A 23,464-nucleotide genomic window follows, 5' to 3' on the forward strand; every position below is an offset into this window, starting at 1 on the left:
TTGTAAGGTGGGTGGGATATAACATCCTGATTCTCCATAGGATCATTCTCAGAAATTATGTGATGAGAAAATTTAATAAATATATAAGAATCACCTCGTCATAAAATAATAAGGTGGATTTAGACTTGATAAGTGAAAAAAAAGATATACAGTGAGAGATAAAAACGTGTCCTAAGCCAAAAATCGTATCGATAACGATGAATTTGACCGTCGAGTTAAATTCATCTATGGAATCTTCACTACTAGCTTTTACTGACTGAATTAGCTTAGTAGAATATTCTAAATTTTATTCAGAGTCGATATACTCTCTGCTACTGATTTCTCATTTGCTAGTTGTTCAAGCCGATACGGTTTGAAAACGGTAATCTTACGGTTTAATTATTGAACCGTTTTCTTTCCTCTCTTTAGCAATTTGGCCAAACCATCAAGGAAGCAATCTTCAATCTAAATTCATGAAGCCAATAGAAGGATTATCTAGAAGAAAAATAAAGAACTGAAATACCTAGTTTAATTAAAATCTAACCGAACTTAAACCGAACCGATTTTTCCTTAACCAAACTTCTCTCTCAAGATTAGCCACATAACCATAATTAAACGACTCTCTCCATTTTCTTTTGGCTGGCCAAACCTCAGCCACAACTTGGCCAAGAGTAATGACTCATTAAGAAGCATTTAATGAAGAAACACATGTCATTAAACAAGTGTCATTCTTCCTTGATTTTGTGGCAACATACCACACCATTCACCAAAGTATAAATAGACATTCTCACCCTTATTTCTTAAGCTTTAACAAGAGAACAAGAGAGGAAGGATAATTTGAGATATTAAAAGCTAAAAAAGGAGATTGATTAAGGAGAGAACAACCGAGGAGATTGAGAGCTTGGAGCCTAACTTTCCAACCTTCATTAGGCCTTCATCAAGCTACGAATGTGATCTTCACCTCACCATTAGCTATCTACTTGAAAAGCCGATGTTGACCCCATGGCCATGGTAAGGTACAGTGCTACTGACGAAAGTCGGCTGGCGAATTTATTTTGGGCAGATGGCATTTGTAGGGCCGATTATCAGTGCTTTGGAGATGTACTTGCATTTGGTATAACCTATCAGAAGAATAAATACAGAAGGCCGTTGGTAATCTTCTCAGGTTGTAACCATCACTGCCAAACATGCATATTTGGCATTGCCTTGATAGAGGACGAACAAATGGCAACATATACGTGGTTATTGCAAAACTTTCTAGAAGTCATGCTGAACAAGTCTCCTAGTGTTGTGGTCACAGACGGATGAGGCAATGAAGGCAACAATTCAAGAAATCTTTCCAAATGCAACTTACCGATTATGTGGTTGGCACATTCAGAAAAATATAATGGCAAACATAAAAAATAAAGGTTTTCCGACGACTTCAGAAGATGTTTATATGCTCCATGGCATCCAAATGAATTTGAATAATTTGGGAGAATATGATAAAATAATATGGGTTTGGAGGAAAATGATTGGGTACTAGATGAATATCGAAAGAGGAAAAGTTGGGTAGGCGCTTACTTGTAAGATAAATTCTGTGCTAGATTTAGAACAACATCAAGATATGATGGGATAAACAACTTCATCAAGAGATTTATTGGCATTCGCCAAATTCTTTTAGAGTTAGTCCAGAATCTTGATCATGTTCTTAAAGATTATAGACACAATGAATTAGTTTCTCAATTTAAAACAGTGTATGGAGAGCCTATTTTAACAACTCGTTTAGCTGCATTGGAGCTTTGTGTTGCAAATTTTTACACAAGGGAGTTTTTTGGCAAAGTAAAAGGAGAGATTGAAGGAGTGGTTACATTAGATGTTAAAAGTTAAGAACTGTGACAGAAGACAACATATATACACCGTACTTTATGATCGCAACACTGAGAATATAGAGTGTGAATGTAGTAGGTGGAGTAGTGAAGACATTCCCTGCAGCCACATGTTTTGTGCCATGAAAAGGGTAGGTTTACAGAAGTTGCCAGAAAGTCTTCTTTTGAGAAGATGGTCCAAGGATACCAAAAAGTATTTGGATGAAAATTCAGCTGGAAGCACTGTGCAAGACAGAGAAAGAGAATTTTAATGCACTATGGCGTATTGTCAGTGCCAGCTACATGGAAGGTATTATTAGGAGCTCAAGATGGTCTTTCTTTCCATGACACCATGAATGAAATCTCTCATTTGACCAAAACACTAGAGCAAAAGTCATGCTTGAAAAGAGGAAAAAGAGTGCCTCCCATGCCAAACTTTGTTGGTGACCCTTCAGTTGTCAAGACAAAAGGTGCCCCAAGGGAAAAAAAAAAAGAAAACAGAGGTGTATTAATTGCAACAATGCTGGTCATGTAAAGAAAAATTATTCTGTGAGAAACGACGGTGACAATTCGGGTGATAAGACTGGTGGTGGCACACAGGCTAGCTTTGGTACAGAAGAGGTCAGTAAGATTCAAAATTATATTATGCTTTACTTGAATTAAAATAAAATGGCGAATTCTATGTTGTAGTTATACTTGATAGCAAGTTTGACTTTATGCCTTCTTTTTCCATAGGAGCTTCCCAAAGACCCTATGGCTTCTCAAGGGACATCAGCAGAGCCAAATACAAAAGTAGATGCATATGTACAGCTAGAGTTTGAAATAGGTGATTCAGTGGTTATTACAGATATGAATAATAACGACAAAAATAATTGTTAAACTTTAGTTATTAGTAATTTCTTAAATATTGCATATCACATTCTGATTCGCTGAAATTATACTTCTTTTCTTTCAAATTTGTTCGTACCATGGAGAACATGTTGTACAACAATGACAATATCCGAAGTTCAACGGTATGCAGTAGCATTAACTGTTTATTTTGACATGTTATTTAAATTGTTGGATTTTAATTAGTAGTGTATGGAGGATGATACAATATTTCCAAGGAATCAATTAAATCTAGTTATTTTATTCAAACAAGATATTTTTTATTGGTCAATGTGTTGTTTATCCAATTCGTAGTTATTAACTTATAGTTTTCTAAAATGACAATCTGAATTTGTATTCTAAAAGTATGTTAACGTATTTATATTGCAAGTCAGATGTTTGTTGCTTACTAGTTTTACAAAATTCTTATGGTAATAAGAAAATAATCAATAGATTTTCAATTTTTTTCTTAAGCTTTTGTATGTCATATAATGTATGTATTTTGTATCAGTTTTAAATTCTTATTGGGATCATTGAGTTCGGGAACTAGAATGTTAGAAACTTAGAATGTAGTTGGAAATTAGCAAGGTATGCTAGTTAGAAAATTTTTGGGCGGGAGTCCATTTCACTTGTAAAACAATATCATGAATCTGGAGGAAGATAACGAGCTTGAAAGGAGAGGGAATAAGAGGCAGCCCAACAAACTCCAGCATAGCAGCGGGAATAAGAGGAAGCCCAACAATCTCCGCCTACTCCAGTTTCATTGAATTCAATTAAAAAAGATGAAATACATGCCCAGGTTAGTAATTGAATAAGATTCAGTGATTGGAGCAAATCAATTTTTTAATTAATTTTTTAAAAGAAGAAATATCATTAAGTGTTAAGTATTAAAAATTACATCCCTGCTAGTTTCAAAATTAGTAGGATAGTTATATCTATTCCCTAGCTGGTAGTTATTTATGTGTGTCATGTAGAGAGGGATAATGGTATGTTTTAATTATTTTGTGGTACTCTTGTAGTTACTTCTGTTCCTCTTTTGTTTTTGCTTTTGTCATTGACATTTAAGTAGATTTTGTGCCAAATACCAATAGATTAGAAGTAATAAATAGTATCAGGGTTTTTTCACAATTAGAAGTATTCTGCATATTTTTAGCATCATGGGTCACGTTATATCAGATCTGCTTTATGCATTGGATTTTCTTAATATTGTACTCTCCATTGGTGGATATCTTATAAAATGTGACTATTATTGTACGATCAAATCAATTTGGCTAAAGTCAAGTATCCACTGGAAAACTTTAAGGCAGGCTAAAACTTCTGAAAGAGTTTTAATTCATTTGTTGTTAATGCAAAGTTGCTCCTGAACTTCTCTTGATCCTGTTTGTTGTTAATGAGATTTTTGTAAATTAAAAGGACAAAATTTCGGGAGAAAGGGGACTTGAAATATAAAGAGGCCCATATGATATCTACTATCTGCTATAGAATATATATCTCTACTGATCCTGCTAAAAATTGATTCTAGAACTAAAAAAATCTTTCTACCGTTGAACTGGTACTAAAGTGTTGGTTGTATACAAGCAGTTGGAAGATTACCAATTCTTTTGTTTTTTACTTATTTGATCAATCAGGCCCTTGTTAACATGATTAGCAATCCTATGAACTCCAATGTTCCCATTGCTGTTGACGTTTTCAAGAAGGCAGAGACATATGATGAGAAGAGGTTCTTTGGGGTCACCACCCTTAACGTAATTTTTTTACTATGGAAGCCCTGAGCAGGGGAAGGAACTTGCTAGTCGACTAGGTGGTTAGATATTGCCTTTAAGTCTGCAAATGTATGGCTGCCATATAATCCAAAAGGTATGCAATTCATATTGATTCTTGTAGTTTTATGGCATTAAATGCATTAATTTAGTCATGTGGATGAAAGGCCACATTTTTTATTGGATCTTCTTTCTTTTTCATGTTACCCTATATTCTACAACGGAGGGTTGAGAAAAATATGTCTGCTTCAGCATAATTTGTTCTTCAGCTGCTTTATTAGAATTTATAAAACATCAAAATGGTTAATTCATAAAGAATCTCAAAATCCAAGATTTTTACTTGAATGGAAAGGGGCAAAACAGGATGAATTTTGTCAAACAATTTTGTTAGATAATGGTGAGGATTGTGCATAATAAGCATATTATACTTTCAGTTATTTTAGGCTACAGGAAACTTCATTGTTTCACAAGTGCTTAAGCCACAATTCTGTTACTTGGTTCCCTGGTAACTAGTTTTATTTACCTTGAAATCTATACAAGAATTTTAAAAGATAATGGCTACTATCAAGCTTTGAACATGTTTTTAACCTTGTTTCTGTTCCAAATTTAATAGTATTGCCATGTTTTTATTTTGGTTTACTCCCATGTATGCACTTGAGGTCATTGAACTTGAACAAAAAGCCCAGCTTGTTTGTGAGCAAGATGGACATGTTATGAGATGTGTACGTGATCAAAATGGGAATCATGTTATACAAAAATGCATTGAATCTATTCCAACCAAGAAAAATGCATTTATAGTTTCTGCATTTCGTGGTCAAGTAAATTAGGAATTGTGAAACCTCTTATATGACTAGATATGGAAAGAAGAATGTTGTAAGAATGAGTTGTATTCTTGTACTCATTGAAATGATTTAGTGAAAAATATGCAGGTTTCTCCTTGGCATGATATTCCATTGCGATTAGATGATGGTGTCTTCAATTATTGTATATACTCCCATAAAGCAGGATACCAAAAAGGGAAAGCTTCGATATTACCCGTAAGATTCAAATTTGGAGTGGTCTTTCTATTTCAGTTACTGCACAATTTGGTGCTGGTATCCTAGACCTAAATAATCATAATTCTATTGTTTAAAATTGGTCCAATCAGCTAGCACAGACCGTGGTAATACCTATCAATATTTAGTAATTATAGCTCATTCTCAACAGTCCCCTTTCTTTTTTTTATTTTCCTAAGTTTAGTATATGGATCTAGAAAAATAAATCAGTAACATGAAAGATAAAAGTGCAACATGTAGTAACTGCAGCATTGCCATAATCGATATATCATGATAAATGCCCTGTTTTAGTCTAATTCTGTTATAAAGTAAAATTTGGCAAACAGAATTATGCGCTTAAGGTAATTCAAGAGACTAATGAGTCAAGGACTAAATTTATCAAGAGATCAATTCCTACAGGAGAGTTGTCATTGGTGTAAATGTATCGGAGAATAGCAGTTATTCAGTTGCACTCTATACAGTTTGATGTATGAGTTTGCAATGCAAGCCCTTCTATTTAGCATCGCCTTTATAAACCATTGAATTGAATGAGTAATGGAAGAAACGTATGACAAGATAATTATGTAGCAAGAATAAACATGACCACTATATGCAAACTTTGCTGGATAAGGCAAGAATATGTAAGCTAATGTTCTAGTCTTGTCTCAAATGAACAAGTTTGTGGCCTTTGGTGAAGTTGTTAATCAGGTTTAGTTCCTGAAAACACTAATGAAATTCGAACTAAAGTATATCTAATCAAACAATAATAATGAAACAATTGTTGCAATAATAATGTATAAATCATTATAAATAAAAAGAATAACATATATCTAAATAGACCAAAAGAAATCATGTATAAATGATTATAAATAAAAAGATCAACATATATCTAAATAATCCAAAATATAAAGATAAATTGTACTTCAAACAAAATTAAAATGGCCTAATCAATCCATAACTATTTTAACTAAATAAATATGTTCTTAGAAGACACGATTACGATTAATAAATTTTTAATAAGAAGCATCCTAAAAATCCTAAGTTTGAAGGACAAAATGATATATCTTTTTATTCCAATCAGCAACAGCGAGCTCCTTTATCATATCCCACTTCGGGTTGTGCCATTTGTACACCAAATCCACAGCCAGTCGCATCCTTGAGTAATCATTGACAACCTAACAAGCATTAACGATGACATTATTTAATTAAATAAACTTAACATACTAAACATCATAAAATCTGTAGACATTTTCTCTACCCATGGCTTATTGACATCTCAATAGTGGTTACGTATCATCCATTCAGCTACCTAAATACCACAATCATTCTTTCATCACAATTCAAGGCACATATTAACAAAGCAATATTATAAAAGAACAAACAGCCAAAAAATGAATTTGTACTTTGAAATTTCATATTTTTAAACTTACGATTTGGCATGTTGTTGCGGGACAACTGTCTCAGAGAATTTATAGTTAGAAAATTGAAGGTTTTTCTGCAAAGGTGTTTCTTGAAAGTTTTTGTCAGATACAAACTTCATAAGATAAGTTAACACATCGTCAATGACACTCTTACGCTCTATCATAGATGTACAATGTTTGAACGAGTCTATATATCTCCCGGTCTTATAAAGCAAATTAACCACTATGAGAAACCAATGGCCATTAAGATAAATTGGCACAAAAATCTACAACAACATTTAGAAGATAATTTTTAATAAAAATAACCATGTAATATTATAATTCTAAGTAATTGAATATTGACCGGAATTAACGAACCCATGTAAACCGCCGAAGTCTCCTATGAAGTTATCCTTAATGTATTTCATTGTGCCGGAACATCGGACTTAAAGCAATTTACTACAATGAATATTGAACTACGTGAGGAATCTTATTATATTTATAGTATAACTAGGAAGATATATTTATATTGAAGATTTTATTTTGAATTGGTAATAAACTTACAGAGAATGTTGGTGGCAAAAACCATTGATTGCCATATTTGATTTTACATGGCCCAAATGGCCCTTTGGTCATCATCGAACAAACTAAAGTAAGAACCTATGGATTAAAGACAATTATGGTTATGTTGCAGTAATCAAAATTTTATAATTTTGCAAGCATAATAAAGAAATGTTGCTTAAATATTTCTTACATCACCAATTATTGGTTTGTCGGGCATTATAGTCAGAAGAGTCTTGCGTGTGCCCATACAATGATCGTTTGGAACAAGCACTTCCCTTAAATCATGTAGTCAGAATATTATATTATGGTGTTAGAAAAAGTTAAAAAAATTAATTACATGACAAATCAACAATTAAAATGAGAAATAAATTAACTTTACTTCCTTCGGATCCAAGGTATAAGCAGCAATGGCCAATTCATATTCAAAAAATTTCATGTCTTTAGTTGGCCAAAATAAAAGGTCCAAACACTATAAAAATAATATCAACTTTAATTATTTAGTCAAAGTATACACACAAAATTCTATTAATAACAATGTTATTCTAAAGACCAAAACTTTCATGTGGCATGTTGGTGTGGTATTTTACAACCCACAAACTAACCAGCAAGTGCACCAGGCGGTACCAAGTAATACCTTACGTGAGTAAGGGTCGATCCCACGAGAATTGATGGATTAAGCAATAATAGTGTTTGATAGGATTAGTTAGGCAAGCAGAAAAGAGTGTTGGAAGTTTAAAGAGCATTAAACAGTAAATTAAGAAATTCAGAGTTATCTATTTTTCTGGATTGATTTTTCTTACTAACTATTTTAATCATGCAAGATTTAATTCATGGCAAACTATATGTGAATAGACCCTAATTCCTTAGACCTTCCTAGTCTCCTCTAAGATTCATTAACTGCCAATTCTTTGGTCAATTAATTCCAATTAGAGGATGATGATCAATTTCTAGTTTATATGACACAAAAATCCTAATTATCCAAAAATAAGGGGATTATATGTCACGTATCCCGTTAAATACAAACAATTAGAAATTTAGGATAATATGTTTTCAAGCTGTTGTTCAAGTAAAGAGCTTTTCCAAGTTTTACAAGAACTCAATTAGAACATGGGTCATACTTCCGTTTTACCCAATATTCATAAAATAAAGGACAAAAATAATTATTGAAATATAAATCAAAATATGGATTAGATTAGAAAGATCACACGAATCAATCCATACAAATAGACAGAGCTCCTAACCTTAACAATGAAGGATTAGTTGCTCATGGTTTAAAGAAGAAAACTAGGATTCTGGTAAAATGTACTGTGTTCCAATCTAATGGCATCAGATCTCTTTTTATAACTAATCCTAATAAATTTAAAATCTAATTATCTAAAATTAAAAATAATATCTTTTTCTAAAAATAAGATTTGAATTTAAATTCAAATTAATTAACAAGTCTTCAGCTGATGGGTAGGGACCACTTGCTTTGTCCATTCTGTAGCTTCTAATCTGTGTTTTCTGGGTTGGAAACTGGGTCAAAACAGCCCAGAAATCACCCCCATCATTTTTTTTGCGTTTTTCTGCACGTGGTGCATGTCACGCGTACGCGTCAGTCATGCGGACGCGTCACTGGTCTTCTTCGCAAGTCACGCGGACGCGTCGGTCACGCGGACGCGTCGCTGAGCAAATCTTCAATTCATGCATGCGCGTCAGTCACGCGCACGCGTCGCCATGGATACCTCCAATTCACGCGCACGCGTCAGGCACGCGTGCGCGTCGCTCCTCACCACCATCTCCCTTGATTTTTGTGTTGTAGAAACTCCATCAAATCTAGCCGAATGCTACCTAAAATAAACAGTATTGCACAAAACTCAAAATAGCATCCATAGTGGCTAAAATATAATTAATTCTTGATTAAACTCAACAAATTAGATGCAAATTCACTAGGAAAAGATAGAAAAGATGCTCAGGCATCACATGTCATCTTCGTTCATGTTTGGATTGTAATTGTTGTAGTAAAGCCATGAACATATTTGGAAATAAAATATCAGTATAACTATGTAAAATATATTAATCACGAGATTTTTATGCTTGAATAAAATTTAAAATATTATTCTATTCTCAAAATTCAATCTAAAAATGATGTTTAATAACTTAATTCACTTAATTAGAGTATATTTATTAGAATTATTTTTGTAACAACAACTAATGAAAATAAAATTTATTCAGGAGCAAGTCTAAAATAAAATACTAGCAATTAATATGAATTTAATCAGGTATGAAAATGAAATTATGATAAACTATTATTGTATTAATATAGTGACATCATGAATTTGATTCGTTTTTAGATTTATAACTGAGTCAAGGAAGAGCGTTAGCCAATTTGAACTTAGTTCATTAACAGTTTGATAAGTTAAAGTCATGATGTTGATGGCAGATTTTGAACTTTAATTTGAACTTATATATTAATGTGAATTTAATATGGTACTGAAAGAAAATTAAGATCTCTTTAACGACATAAAGGATAGCCAAATTAAGAAAAGGAGAAAACAAAAAGTTCTAGTCTATGTAGTGTCTACCTTGATAAGAGCAATTACATAAATGTTCATTCAAGAAGATATACACTCTGCATATTCAACTACATTAATTTTTTCTCTCTTTGCAAGCAAATCAAATATAGAATTCGCGTTTTCTAAGGTAGCATTTGTTTTGAGGTAATGATACGGAGAGTCGGAGACTGGGAGACTGAGACTCAATATTATGTTTGTTGGTTCAAAGACTAGTACTAAAATTTAAGTATCTGTTCCAAAAATTTCAGAAGTACCTCCAATAAATGGGGACAGGAGACTGAAATTTGATGGGATGAAGACTAAAACTTTAATAACATTTTACACAAAAATATCTTCTATTCAATTAATTAATTCCAACTTTATTCTTTGTGCAAATTAAATTAGAACTTTATTCTTATTTTAGTATTTATCTCCCACTTTACACCAAATACAATACCGAGACTTATTTCAGTCTCTGTCTCTCAATTTCAGTTTCTCAGTCTTTGTCTTTCAATCTCAATCTCTCAGTCTTTATCACTCTTCCAAACGCTACCTAATATAAATGCTGACGATTACAACGGCAGATATTATCTGATCCACACTGTCACCGCATCGGATAAGATCCACACTCTAAAAGGATCAGTGTGGTTGTAGGATGCGACTAATTTTTTGTTGGTCTAGGATGGATACCAATCTAGAGAGATTATTTTATCAATACTCTAAAAATATATTTGTCTCTTGAATATGATAGAAAATTAGAGAAAAAAATAGGTTAAAAAAAGAAATAAATGAAAAATAACCTAAAAATATATTTTTTTTACAAAAAAAATTAATATATATAAAAAATAAAAAAATAAAAATAAAAGATATGCCATTTTATTAATAGTTATAATATTATATTCTTTTAAAAAAAAGGTAATAGATTTGTTTTTAGTTTTATAATTATGGTTTTTACTTGTTAGCATCCTCTACATACCTTAATAACATCAATACATGTTCAAAGTATAACTATTCTAGATTTTTATTTCTCTACTATATGACTGAAGTTAGAGTTTCTATCCATTTTTATCATTAGATTGAAAACTTTTATAAGATTTAATTTAAAAAATGCTCTAAAAGACTATTAGGGATATTTAATTATTAAAAAAAGACATTTAATATAAAAATTATTAATTAAAATTAATTTTTATAATATTTATAAAAATTAATTTTTTGAAATTTGGAATGTATATGTAAACTATAGGTCACTTTATATGAATATGAAATATATTATTATTATTATTGTTATTATTATTATTATTATTATTATTATTATTATTATTATTATTATTATTATTTCTTCGTTATTATAATTATTTATACATATTTTTAAGTTAATTTTGTCAATTTTTTTGTAAGGATTTATACATATTTTAAAATTGATTTGATTATAGAATTTTACAATGACAGACAGAATTAGTACGTTATTATTGAATTGAGTTCTTTTCATAATTTCCTAAAAATAATAAATAAAAATATAGAATTTGGGTGTAAATTTTGAATTAAAGAATACTTTATTCATTAGTATTTATTCGTTATATTTATTGATTAGTATTTAACTCTAAATTATAATTAAAAAATATTAATTGATATGTTTTATTATCTAAATCGATCAATCACGGATATTTATCCCCAGATCTAATCTGTAGGTTCGCATATTCGTACACCTAATAAATAAAGAGTAAACTATTTGTACAATCCTCATATAATTTATATTTAGTATAATTAGTAATAAATTAGAATATTATCTTTCTCTGAATACTATAAGGATTTATCTATCTTGTACCCATATTAAAATTACAAAATTAGAAAAAAAATCAAAAGAATATCATATCCAATAATTAATTTGTTTAGATATCCAAATATCAAACAATTTAATATAATATTAATTATTTAATATTATATTAATTGGTAGTATAGTTGATAAAATTATAAGTTTTAAATGTTCTACTTTTTTCATTATATTTATTCATTAGTATTTAATTCTAAATTATAATAGAGTTATCTTAATTTTATTTTAAAATAAATTTATAAATAAAAAATACATTAGTTATTTTGTTCAATTATGAAACCTTAGTCCCTAATACTCTCATTTATTTTTGCACTCCACATTTTCCTCTTTTCCTTCTCCCTCCATCTATTTTCCAGATCTCTCAATCCCCAATCTACTTGACCATCACTGCTGCCGTTTCCTCTTTTTCAGATCTCGCATCCCCAACGCCTCTCCACATCGCAATAGTCTTCTATTATCTTCCTAGCCGCATTTACGTGTAGAAGACCGTGCTCAGAAAGTATCCAAAAGACATTGATAGCCACGTGAACGATGTTGACAACGACTTCATCCCTGAAGGTGCTTCTCTGTAGAAGAATTCCAACAGTTCCACAAATGTGAACATGTCCACAACACCAAATATAATGTACTAAAATGAAAGCTAGAACAGGATTATGGGGTTAGAAGGGTCTTTTCTCCCTTTATCCCTTCTTTTCACCTCAACAATTGCAGTTATTGTCATTGAGATTGTAGAGACAACAAGGCCTATGCCAACTCTCTGTAATTGTGTGATTCTCGAGTGGTGGTTTGTGATTCTTCGTAGCAACGGTGGAGATTTGTGGAAGCAGGCCACTCTCATAAAAAATGGGTAAATCAGAATTTCAATATAAGATCTTTAATTAGAATATGAGATCGTAAATTGGATTAGCTTTATTTTTTGTAGGACATCTTTATAAAAAAAATACTAGATTGAATTTGATTTTGAATATCAGATTTGAAATTAGAATATCGTTATTATTTATTAAGATATCTTTATAAAAAAATTAGATTTCTTCACTATTTTTGTTAGTTATCTCTATAAATAATAGTGTTTTATGTGATGTTTTAAACCTAAGCACTCTTTTTTTCCAGGCACCGCAAACTAGAGGAGTAAAGAGGATGAGTAAGGTAATCATACTTGTTTTTGTTAAATGAAAAATATGATTATCAGTCTTTTGTAATATGTTTTTATTTTTTATTTTTCTTTAGTCTAATATCAATAGTGAAATTTATTTGGTTTGACTAGCACACATTGGCTGCCTTTGTAACTTCTAAGGGAGAATCAAACATGCAATTTTCCACTTTGGACTAGAAGATAACTTTTTTTTGGCTGTCATAGCCGAAGATGCCTTACTTTCTTAGCATACTTTTTAAACACATGTTTAGTTATCTTCTGTGATGTTTAGATTTGCTGTGTTGTTACCTTATTATTTAGTATTGCGTGTCTTATTTTATGGCATCTTGAAGCTTAGAAAGGGTGTTGCCAAGGCATTATCAACGATGATACGCAAACCTGTTGTGCATGGGATAACAACAGTTCTACCAAAGTTTGTGGAAATAGTTGGTTCCTCATAAAAAAGTGGGAGTCATGGTGTAAAGCTTTCGAATACTGCTCCAACTCTTACACCACCGTCAGATAGTTTGAAATGCTTCCTTGACGCCAACCCATCAATGTATTTGGGTGACGAACCAATAACAAAAAAGAGGATACCAAGGTGCAAAGTAAGAAAGCGTGGATTACCGGTCTTCGACGTTAAGGTTTTATGTTTTTTTAGATAACAACTAATAAAAATTTAATTATAAACTTTTTCTAAATTAAATGCATAATGTTTTGTGGCCAGCAACCTGCAGAGCTACATAACTACCCCACCTACTATAACAGGATTAACATGTGATTACTATCAGATTTTTGTGGCCAATAAGTCATGGCTATCTTAGTATTCCACCCCTTTACTAGTTTTTGTTTTAAATTGTAAATTACAAATAAACGGGCTTTTCAATGACTGGAACCCTTTTCAGTATATTACTTTCTTTTGTTTTGTGAATTTTTAAGGTTGTTCAATATATTGCTTTCTTTTGTTCAATGACGAGAACCCTTCTCAATGTATATGTATGTTCAACTATTATCTCCTATCACCATTTGGTGCAAGTCTAGCAATGCTTAAACTAATTGTCATATTTTTTGGATTTGCAGAAAGAATTGTATTTTGGGGAGAAGCTTCCTCCAGGCCGTTCATGGCTTTACCACAACAATTACAATCCAAACATCGATGAAGATGACATGCCACATGTAAGTTACGGTCTTTAGAATAACATTGTTATTAATAGAATTTTGTGTGTATACTTTGACTAAATAATTAATGTTGACATTGCTTTTATAGTGTTTGGACCTTTTATTTTGGCCAACTAAAGAGGTGAAATTTTTTTAATATGAACTGGTCATTGTTGCTTACATCTTTAAAAATTACTTGGATCCAAAGTAAGTAAAGTTAATTTATTTCTCACTTTAATTGCTGATTTGTCATGTATTTTTTTAACCTTTTCTAACACCATAGTATAATATTCTGATTACATTATTTAAGGAAAGTGCTTGTTCCAAACGATCATTGTATGGGCACACGCGAGACTCTTCTGACTGTTATGTCCGACAAGCTAATAATTGGTGATGTGAGAATTATTTCAGCAGTATTTATTTATTATGCTTGCAAAATTATAAAATTTTGATTACTGCAGCATAACCGTGATTGTCTTTAATCCATATGTCTTTACCTTAGTTTGTTCGATGATGACCAAAGGGCCATTTGGGCCATGTAAAATCAAATATGGCAACCAATGGTTTTTGCCACCGACATTCTCTGTAAGTTTATTACCAATTTAAAATAGAATCTTCAATATAAATATATCTTTCTAGTTATACTATAAATATAATAAGATTCCTCACTTAGTTCAATATTCACTGTAGCAAATTGTTTTAAGTCCGAAATAGAAATATTTCGGCTTCATCAAGGATAACTTCATGGGAGACCTCAGCGGTTTACATGAGGTTCGTTAATTCTGGTCAACATTCAATTAATTAAAATAGTAATATTTCATGATTGTTTATATTAAAAATAATCTTCTGAATGTTGTTGTAGATTTTTGTGCCAATTTACCATGCCATTGGTTTCTCATAGTGGTTAATTTGCTTTATGAGACCGTGAGATATATAGACTTGTTCAAACGTTGTACATCCATGACAGAGCATAAGAGTGTCATTAACGAGGTGTTAACTTATCTTGAGAAGTTTGTATCCGACAAAAACTTCCAAGAAAACGCCTTCGCATAAAAACCTTTAATTTTCTAAGTATAAATTTTTTGAGCTAGTTGTCCCGTAACAACATGTCAAGTCGTAAGTTTAAAAATATGAAATTTCAGAGTACAAATTAATTTTCTGGCTGTTTGTTCTTTTATAATATTGCTTTGTTAATGTGTGCCTTGAATTATGATGAAGGAATAATTGTGATATTTGGGTCGCTGAATGGAGGATCCTTAACCACTATTGAGGCGTCAATAAGCCATGGGTAGAGAAAATGTCTACGAATTTTATAATGTTTAGTCTGTTAGGTTTATTCAATTAAATAATATCATTGTTAATGTTTGTTAGGTTGTCAATGATTACTCAAGGATGCGACTGACTGCGGATTTGGTATACAAATGGCACAAATCAAAGCGGGATATGATAAAGGAGCTTGCTGTTGCTGATTGATGGAGGAAAATGTCGATAAAGATTTTCACAAAAATATCACGTTGCAAGTATAGTTCTAAATCGACAATTAAACCTCAATCAATATTTAAATTGTTTGTCACAATACAAACCCAATAAAATTAACCGAAGTATTTAAACCTCGGGTTGTCTCTCAAGGAATTGTAGGGAAGTGTATTTATTATTGGTTATGAGATTTTATCTTTTTGGGTTTTGAGTTTAATAAGCAAAGAATGTAAAAAATAACAAGGAGATAAAACAACAACTGAGAAAAGTCCTAGCAAGGATTGAGAATTGGAATTCCTATCCTCATTATCATCATCAATTGTGATGGTAATTGCAAATTGCTCTCACTTAGTTAACCTCTAACAATTGAAGGTAAGTCAAGTGAGCAATTCAACTTGAGTTCACAAGTCCTAATCAAAGACTAGAGTTAGTGAAGCTCAAGCCAACTAGCAACTTGCAATTGCCAAGCAATAAGAGACTTTGACAATTCAAGAGTCTCCAAATTACTCAGTCTAAGCTAGGAATACCAAAATTCCAATTTAAAATCCAACCAAGTATTTTATCAAACACTTGGTAGGCACAAAATAAAAGCATAAATGAATAATAAGAGATAATAAAATCTAAACCAACAATTGCAAGAAATCAATAACAGCAAATGAAGAAAGAAGTAATAAACATGAAATACCTCAAATTGCATTAAAAGGAAATTGAATCTAACCATAAGGGTTCATAAACTAAATTAGGAAAATAAAGAAATTAACAAGAGAAGTAGATGAACTAACATACTTGAATGAATAAAATTAGAAGAAACCTAAACTAAAGCAAGGTAGAAATCTGAATTTGAGAAGACATAAACCTAAAAATCCTAAAACCTAGTCTAGAAAACTACATCTAAAACCTAATAATTGTCAATGAAAGTGTGAATGATTGATTCCCCCTTCCAGCTCCACTCTGCAGCCTCTAATCTGGATTTTCGAGCCTGAAACTGGGTCAAAAAGGAGCCCAAAAATTGCCTCCAACATTTTCTGTAAATTGCAGCACGTGACGCTCTGTCACGTGTACGTGTCGCCCACACGTACGCGTCGCTTGGCAAAATCCTGGTCACGCATATGCGTCATCCACGCTTGCACATCGCTCGTCTCATGCACCAGTCACACGTACGCATCGTCTACGTGTGTGCATCGCTACCAGCTTCTCAAAACTTTAATTTTTTGTGTTCCTTCCACTTTTGCATGCTTCTTGTCCATCCTCTAAGCCATTCCTACCCTATAAACTCTGAAAACACTTAACACACATATCACAGCATCGAATGGTAATAAGAGAGGATTAAAATTAGCAAATTAAAGGCCAAAAAAGCATGTTTTCAATCATAGCACAAAGCTAGGAAGGAAAATGTAAAACATGCAAATTATATGCATAAGTGTGAGAATAATTGATAAAATCCGCTCAATTCAATACAAAATAAACCGTAAAATAACGATTTATCACTGATTGGAATAAAAAGATGCAGCATTCTGTGCTTCAAACTTAGGATTTTAGGATACTTCTTATTAAAAATTTATTAATCGTAATCGTGTCTTCTAAGAACACATTTATTTAGTTAAAATAGCTTTGGATTGATTAGGCCATTTTAATTTTGTTTGAAGCACAATTTATCGTTATATTTTGGACTATTTAGATATATGTTGATCTTTTTATTTATAATCATTTATACGTTATTTATTTTGGTCTATTTAGATATATATATATATATATATATATATATATATATATATATATATTGTTCTTTTTATTTATAATGATTTATACATTATTATTGCAACAATTGTTTCATTATTATCGCTTGATTGGATATACTTTTGTCTGAATTTCATTGTGTTTTCAGGAACAAAACCTTATTAATAGCTTCACTAAAGGCCACAAACTTGTTCATCTGAGACAAGAGTAGAACATTAGCTTACATATTCTTGCCTTATCCAGCAAAGTTTGCGTCCAGTGGTCATGTTTATTCTTGCTACATAATCATCTTGTCATACGTTTCTTCCATTACTCATTCAATTTAGTATGTTTTAGTTAGTTTTCAGTATATTTTTATTAGTTTTTAGTTAAAATTCACTTTTCTGGACTTTACTATGAGTTTGTGTGTTTTTCTGTGATTTCAGGTATTTTCTGGCTGAAATTGAGGGACCTGAGCAAAAATCTGATTCAGAGGCTGAAAAGGACTGCAGATGCTGTTGGATTCTGACCTCCCTGCACTCGAAGTGGATTTTCTGGAGCTACAGAAGCCCAATTGGCGCGCTCTTAACGACGTTGGAAAGTAGACATCCTGGGCTTTCGAGCAATGTATAATAGTCCATACTTTGCCCAAGATTTGATGGCCCAAACTGGCGTTTCAAATCAGCTCAAGAATGCCCGACGTTAAACGCCGGAACTGGCACAAGAATGGGAGTTAAACGCCCGAACTGGCATAGAAGCTGGCGTTTAACTCGAAGAAAAGTCTCTACACATGAAAGCTTCAATGCTCAGCCCAAGCACACACCAAGTGGGCCCGGAAGTGCATTTTTATGTCATTTACTCATTTCTGTAAACCCTAGGCTACTAGTTATCTACATATAGGACCTTTTGCTATTGTATTTTATCATCTTTGAATCTTTGGATCATTTTAGATCTCAAGATCATCTTTGGACGTCTAGTTCTTAGATTATTGGGAGGCTGGCCTCACGGCCATGCCTAGACCTTGTTCTTATGTATTTTCAACGGTGGAGTTTCAACACACCATAGATTAAGGTGTGGAGCTCTGTTGTACCTCGAGTATTAATGCAATTACTATTGTTCTTCTATTCAATTCAGCTTGTTCTTGTTCTAAGATATCACTTGTTCTTCAACTTGATGAATGTGATGATCCGTGACACTCATCATCATTCTCACCTATGAACGTGTGCCTGACAACCACCTCCGTTCTACCTTATATTGAGTGGATATCTCTTGGATCCCTTAATCAGAATCTTCGTGGTATAAGCTAGAATTGATGGCGGCATTCAAGAGAATCCGGAAGGTCTAAACCTTGTCTGTGGTATTCTGAGTAGGATTCAATGATTGAATGACTTTGACGAGCTTCAAACTCCTGAAGGCTGGGCGTTAGTGACAGACGCAAAAGAATTAATGGATTCTATTCCAACCAGATTGAGAACCGATAGATGATTAGCCGTGCCGTGACAGGGTGCGTTGAACATTTTCACTGAAAGGACGGGACTGTAGCCACTGACAACGGTGATGCCCAACATACAGCTTGCCATGGAAAGGAGTAAGAAGGATTGGATGCAGACAGTAGGAAAGCAGAGAGACGGAAGGGACAAAGCATCTCCATACGCTTATCTGAAATTCTCACCAATGAATTACATAAGTATCTCAATCTTTATGCTTTATTCGTATATCACTCATAACCATTTGAATCTGCCTGACTGAGATTTACAAGGTGACCATAGCTTGCTTCATACCAACAATCTCCGTGGGATCGACCCTTACTTGCGTAAGGTTTATTACATGGACGACCCAGTGCACTTGCTGGTTAGTTGTGCGAAGTTGTGAAATTATGTTTAGACCATGGTATTGAGCACCAAGTATTTGGAGCCATTACCGGGGACTGTTTGAGTTGTGAAAAGAATGAATTACAATTTCGTGCACCAAGTTTTTGGCGCCGTTGCCGGGGATTGTTGAGTTTGGACAACTGATGGTTCATCTTGTTGCTTAGATTAGGTATTTATCTTCAGAGTTCTTAAGAATGAATTCTAGTGTTTCAAGGTGATGTTCTTATCATCACCAAAGCTGATTGATTCTCATCAATTTAGCTCTTGAATGCAATGTCCTGCTGAAGCTTGGCTAGCCATGTCTAATTCCTTTAGACTGAAGCTTTAGACTAACATTGCATGATTCCTGGAATTCTTATTAAGAATTTTGATATCTTTATTTTCTTTTTCACTTAATTTTTGAAAAATCCAAAAAAAATTACAAAATCATAAAAACCAAAAATATTTTATGTTTCTTGTTGAGTCTAGTGTCTCATGTTAAGTTTAGTGTCAATTGCATGTTTCTATTCTTCTTGCATTCATTCATGTGTCTTAAGTGATCTTCAAGATGTTCTTGATGATTTCCTTGCTCTGATATTTGAATTCTCTTGACTTGAGTGTTTTGTTATATGCATTCTCATTTTGTTAGTGTCAGTAGTATACAAACTGCTAAGTTTGGTGTCTTGCATGCATTGTTAATTGATTTTAGTTGCATTTTGATTATTCCTCATTATTAAAAATCCAAAAAATATTTTTAATTTGTGTCTTTTCAAGTCAATAATACAGAGGATTGAAGATTCAGGACATACAGCAAAGGAATTATACAGAAAAAGCTGGGCGTTCAAAACGCCCAGTGAGGAAGGTAAACTGGCGTTTAAACGCCAGCCAGGGTGCCTGGTTGGGCGTTTAACGCCCAAAAGGGTAGTGTTTTGGGCGTTAAACGCCAGAATGTGCACCATTCTGGGCGTTTAACACCAGGATGGCACAAGAGGGAAGATTCTGTTTTCGATTCAAATTTTTTTTTAAGTTTTCAAAATCTTTTCAAAATCAAATCTTTTTCAAATCATATCTTTTCAATCAAATCTTTTTCAAAATCAATTTCTTTCTATTTTCAAAGATACTTGCTAACAATTAATGATTTGATTCAACATTTCAGATATGTTGCCTTTTCTGTTGAGAAAGGTTTAATGTCTGAATCATATCTTTTCTTGTTAGTCAAGTCGTTGATTTTTAAATTCAAATCTTTTTAAATTGTTTTTCAAATCATATCTTCTCAACCATATTCTTTTAAAACTATATCTTTTCAATCATATCTTTTTAATCACATCTTTTTCAAAATAGTTTTCAATCATATCTTTTTTATTTCTAATTTCAAAATCTTTTTCAAAAATCACTTTATTTCTTTCCCAATCTTATTTTTTGAAAATCAAATACTATTTTTCAAAATTTTTTTTAATTCACTTGAATTTTCGAAAATTTCTTCCCTTCTTCTCACATCCTTCTATTTATGGACTAACACTCCTCCTCAATGCACAATTCGAACTCCATCATACTTGATAAGTTCGTATTCTTCTACCTCTTCCTTCTATTTTTCTTTTCCTCTGACACCTCAAGGAATCTCTATACTGTGACATAGAGAATTCCATATTTTCTTGTTTTCTTCTCTTTCATATGAGCAGGAGCAAAGACAAAAGCATTCTTGTTGAGGCTGACCCTGAACCTGAAAGGACCTTGAAGCAAAAGCTAAGAGAAGCTAAGGCACAACTCTCTGTAGAGGACCTAACAAAAATCTTCAAAGAAGAAGAACCCATGGCAGCTGAAAACAACAACAATGCCAACGAAGGTGCTGGGTGACTTTACTGCACCTACTCCCGACTTCTATGGGAGAAGCATCTCTATCCCTGCCATTGGAGCAAACAACTTTGAGCTTAAGCCTCAATTAGTTTCTCTAATGCAACAGAATTGCAAGTTCATTGGACTTCCATTGGAAGATCCTCATCAGTTTTTAGCTGAATTCTTGCAAATATGTGACACTGTCAAGACTAATGGGGTTGACCCTGAGGTCTACAGACTTATGCTATTCCCTTTTGCTGTAAGAGACAGAGCTAGGATATGGTTGGACTCACAACCTAAAGAAAGCCTGAACTCTTGGGAAAAGCTAGTCAATGCCTTCTTGGCAAAGTTCTTTCCACCTCAAAAATTGAATAAGCTTAGAGTGGAAGTCCAAACTTTCAGACAGAAGGATGGAGAATCCCTCTATGAAGCTTGTGAAAGATACAAACAATTGATCAGAAAGTGTCCCTCTGACATGCTTTCTGAATGGAGCATCATAGGTATTTTCTATGATGGTCTGTCTGAACTGTCCAAGATGTCTTTGGATAGCTCTGCTGGAGGATCTCTTCATCTGAAGAAGACGCCTACAGAAGCTCAAGAACTAATTGAAATGGTTGCAAATAACCAATTCATGTACACTTCTGAAAGGAATCCTGTGAACAATGGGACGAATCAGAAGAAAGGAGTTCTTGAGATTGATATTCTAAATGCCATATTGGCTCAGAACAAAATATTGACTCAACAAGTCAATTTGATTTCTCAAAGTCTGTCTGGAATGCAAGCTGCACCAGGCAGTACTAAGGATGCTTCATCTGAAGAAGAAGCTTATGATCCTGAGAACCCTTCAATGGAAGAGGTGAATTACATGGGAGAACCCTATGGAAACACCTATAATTCTTCATGGAGAAATCATCCAAATCTCTCATGGAAGAATCAACAGAGACCTCAACAAGGTTTCAACAACAATAATGGTGGAAGAAACAGGTTTAGCAATGGCAAGCCTTTTCCATCATCTTCTCAGCAACAGACAGAGAATTCTAAGCAGAACCACTCTGACTTAGCAACCATGGTCTCTGATCTAATCAAAACCACTCAAAGTTTCATGACTAAAATAAGGTCCTCCATTAGGAATTTGGAGGCACAAGTGGGTCAGCTGAGCAAGAAAATTACTGAACTCCCTTCTAGTACTCTTCCAAGCAATACAGAAGAGAATCCAAAAGAAGAATGCAAGGCCATTAACATGACCTACATGGCCGAATTTGGAGAGGAGGAAGAGGCAGTGAACGCCACTGAGGAAGACCTCAATGGACGTCCACTGGCCTCCAATAAGTTCCCTAATGAGGAACCATGGGAATCTGAGGCTCACACTGAGACCATAGAGATTCCATTGGATTTACTTCTGCCATTCACGAGCTCTGATGAGTATTCTTCCTCTGAAGAGGATGAATATGTCACTGAAGAGCGAGTTGCTAAATACCTTAGAGCAATCATGAAGCTAAATAACAAGTTATTTGGTAATGAGACTTGGGAGGATGAACCCCCTTTGCTCACCAAAGAACTGGATAACTTGTCTAGACAAAGATTACCTCAAAAGAGATAGGATCCTGGGAAGTTTTCAATACCTTGTACCATAGGCACCATGACCTTTAAGAAGGCTCTGTGTGACCTAGGGTCAAGTATAAACCTCATGCATCTCTCTGTAATGGAGAAGCTAGGGATCTTTGAGGTACAAACTGCAAGAATCTCACTAGAGATGGCTGACAATTCAAGAAAACAAGCTTATGGACTTGTAGAGGATGTTTTGGTAAAGATTGAAGACCATTACATCCATACTGATTTCATAGTCCTAGAGACTGGGAAGTGCATGGATGAATCCATCATCCTTGGCAGACCCTTCCTAGCCACAGCAAAGGCTGTGATTGATGTGGACAGAGGAGAATTGATCATTCAAGTGAATGAAGAATCCTTTGTGTTTAAGGCTCAAGGATATCCCTCTGTCACCATGGAGAGGAAGCATGAAGAGCTTCTCTCAAAACAGAGTCAAACAGAGCCCCCACAGTCAAACTCTAAGTTTGGTGTTGGGAGGCCACAACTAAATTCTAAGTTTGGTGTTGAACCCCCACATTCAAACTCTAAAGTTTGGTGTTGGGAGGTTCCAACATTGCTCTGAGTATCTATGAGGCTCCATGAGAGCCCTCTGTCAAGCTACTGACATTAAAGAAGCGCTTGTTGGGAGGCAACCCAATGTTATATTTAATCTATTTCCCTTTGTTATTTTATGTTTTCTGTAGGTTGATGATCATGAGAAGTCACAAAATCAATTGAAAAGCAAAAACAGAATGAAAAATAGAAAGAAAAATAGCACACCTTGGAGGAAGACCTTGCTGGCGTTTAAACGCCAGTAAGGGCAGCAAATGGGCGTTTAACGCCCAGTCTGGCACCATTCTGGGCGTTTAACGCCAGAAAGGGGCACCAGACTGGCG

Source organism: Arachis stenosperma, chromosome 7 (assembly GCF_014773155.1).
Source record: "Arachis stenosperma cultivar V10309 chromosome 7, arast.V10309.gnm1.PFL2, whole genome shotgun sequence".
Classification (NCBI taxonomy): domain Eukaryota; kingdom Viridiplantae; phylum Streptophyta; class Magnoliopsida; order Fabales; family Fabaceae; genus Arachis; species Arachis stenosperma.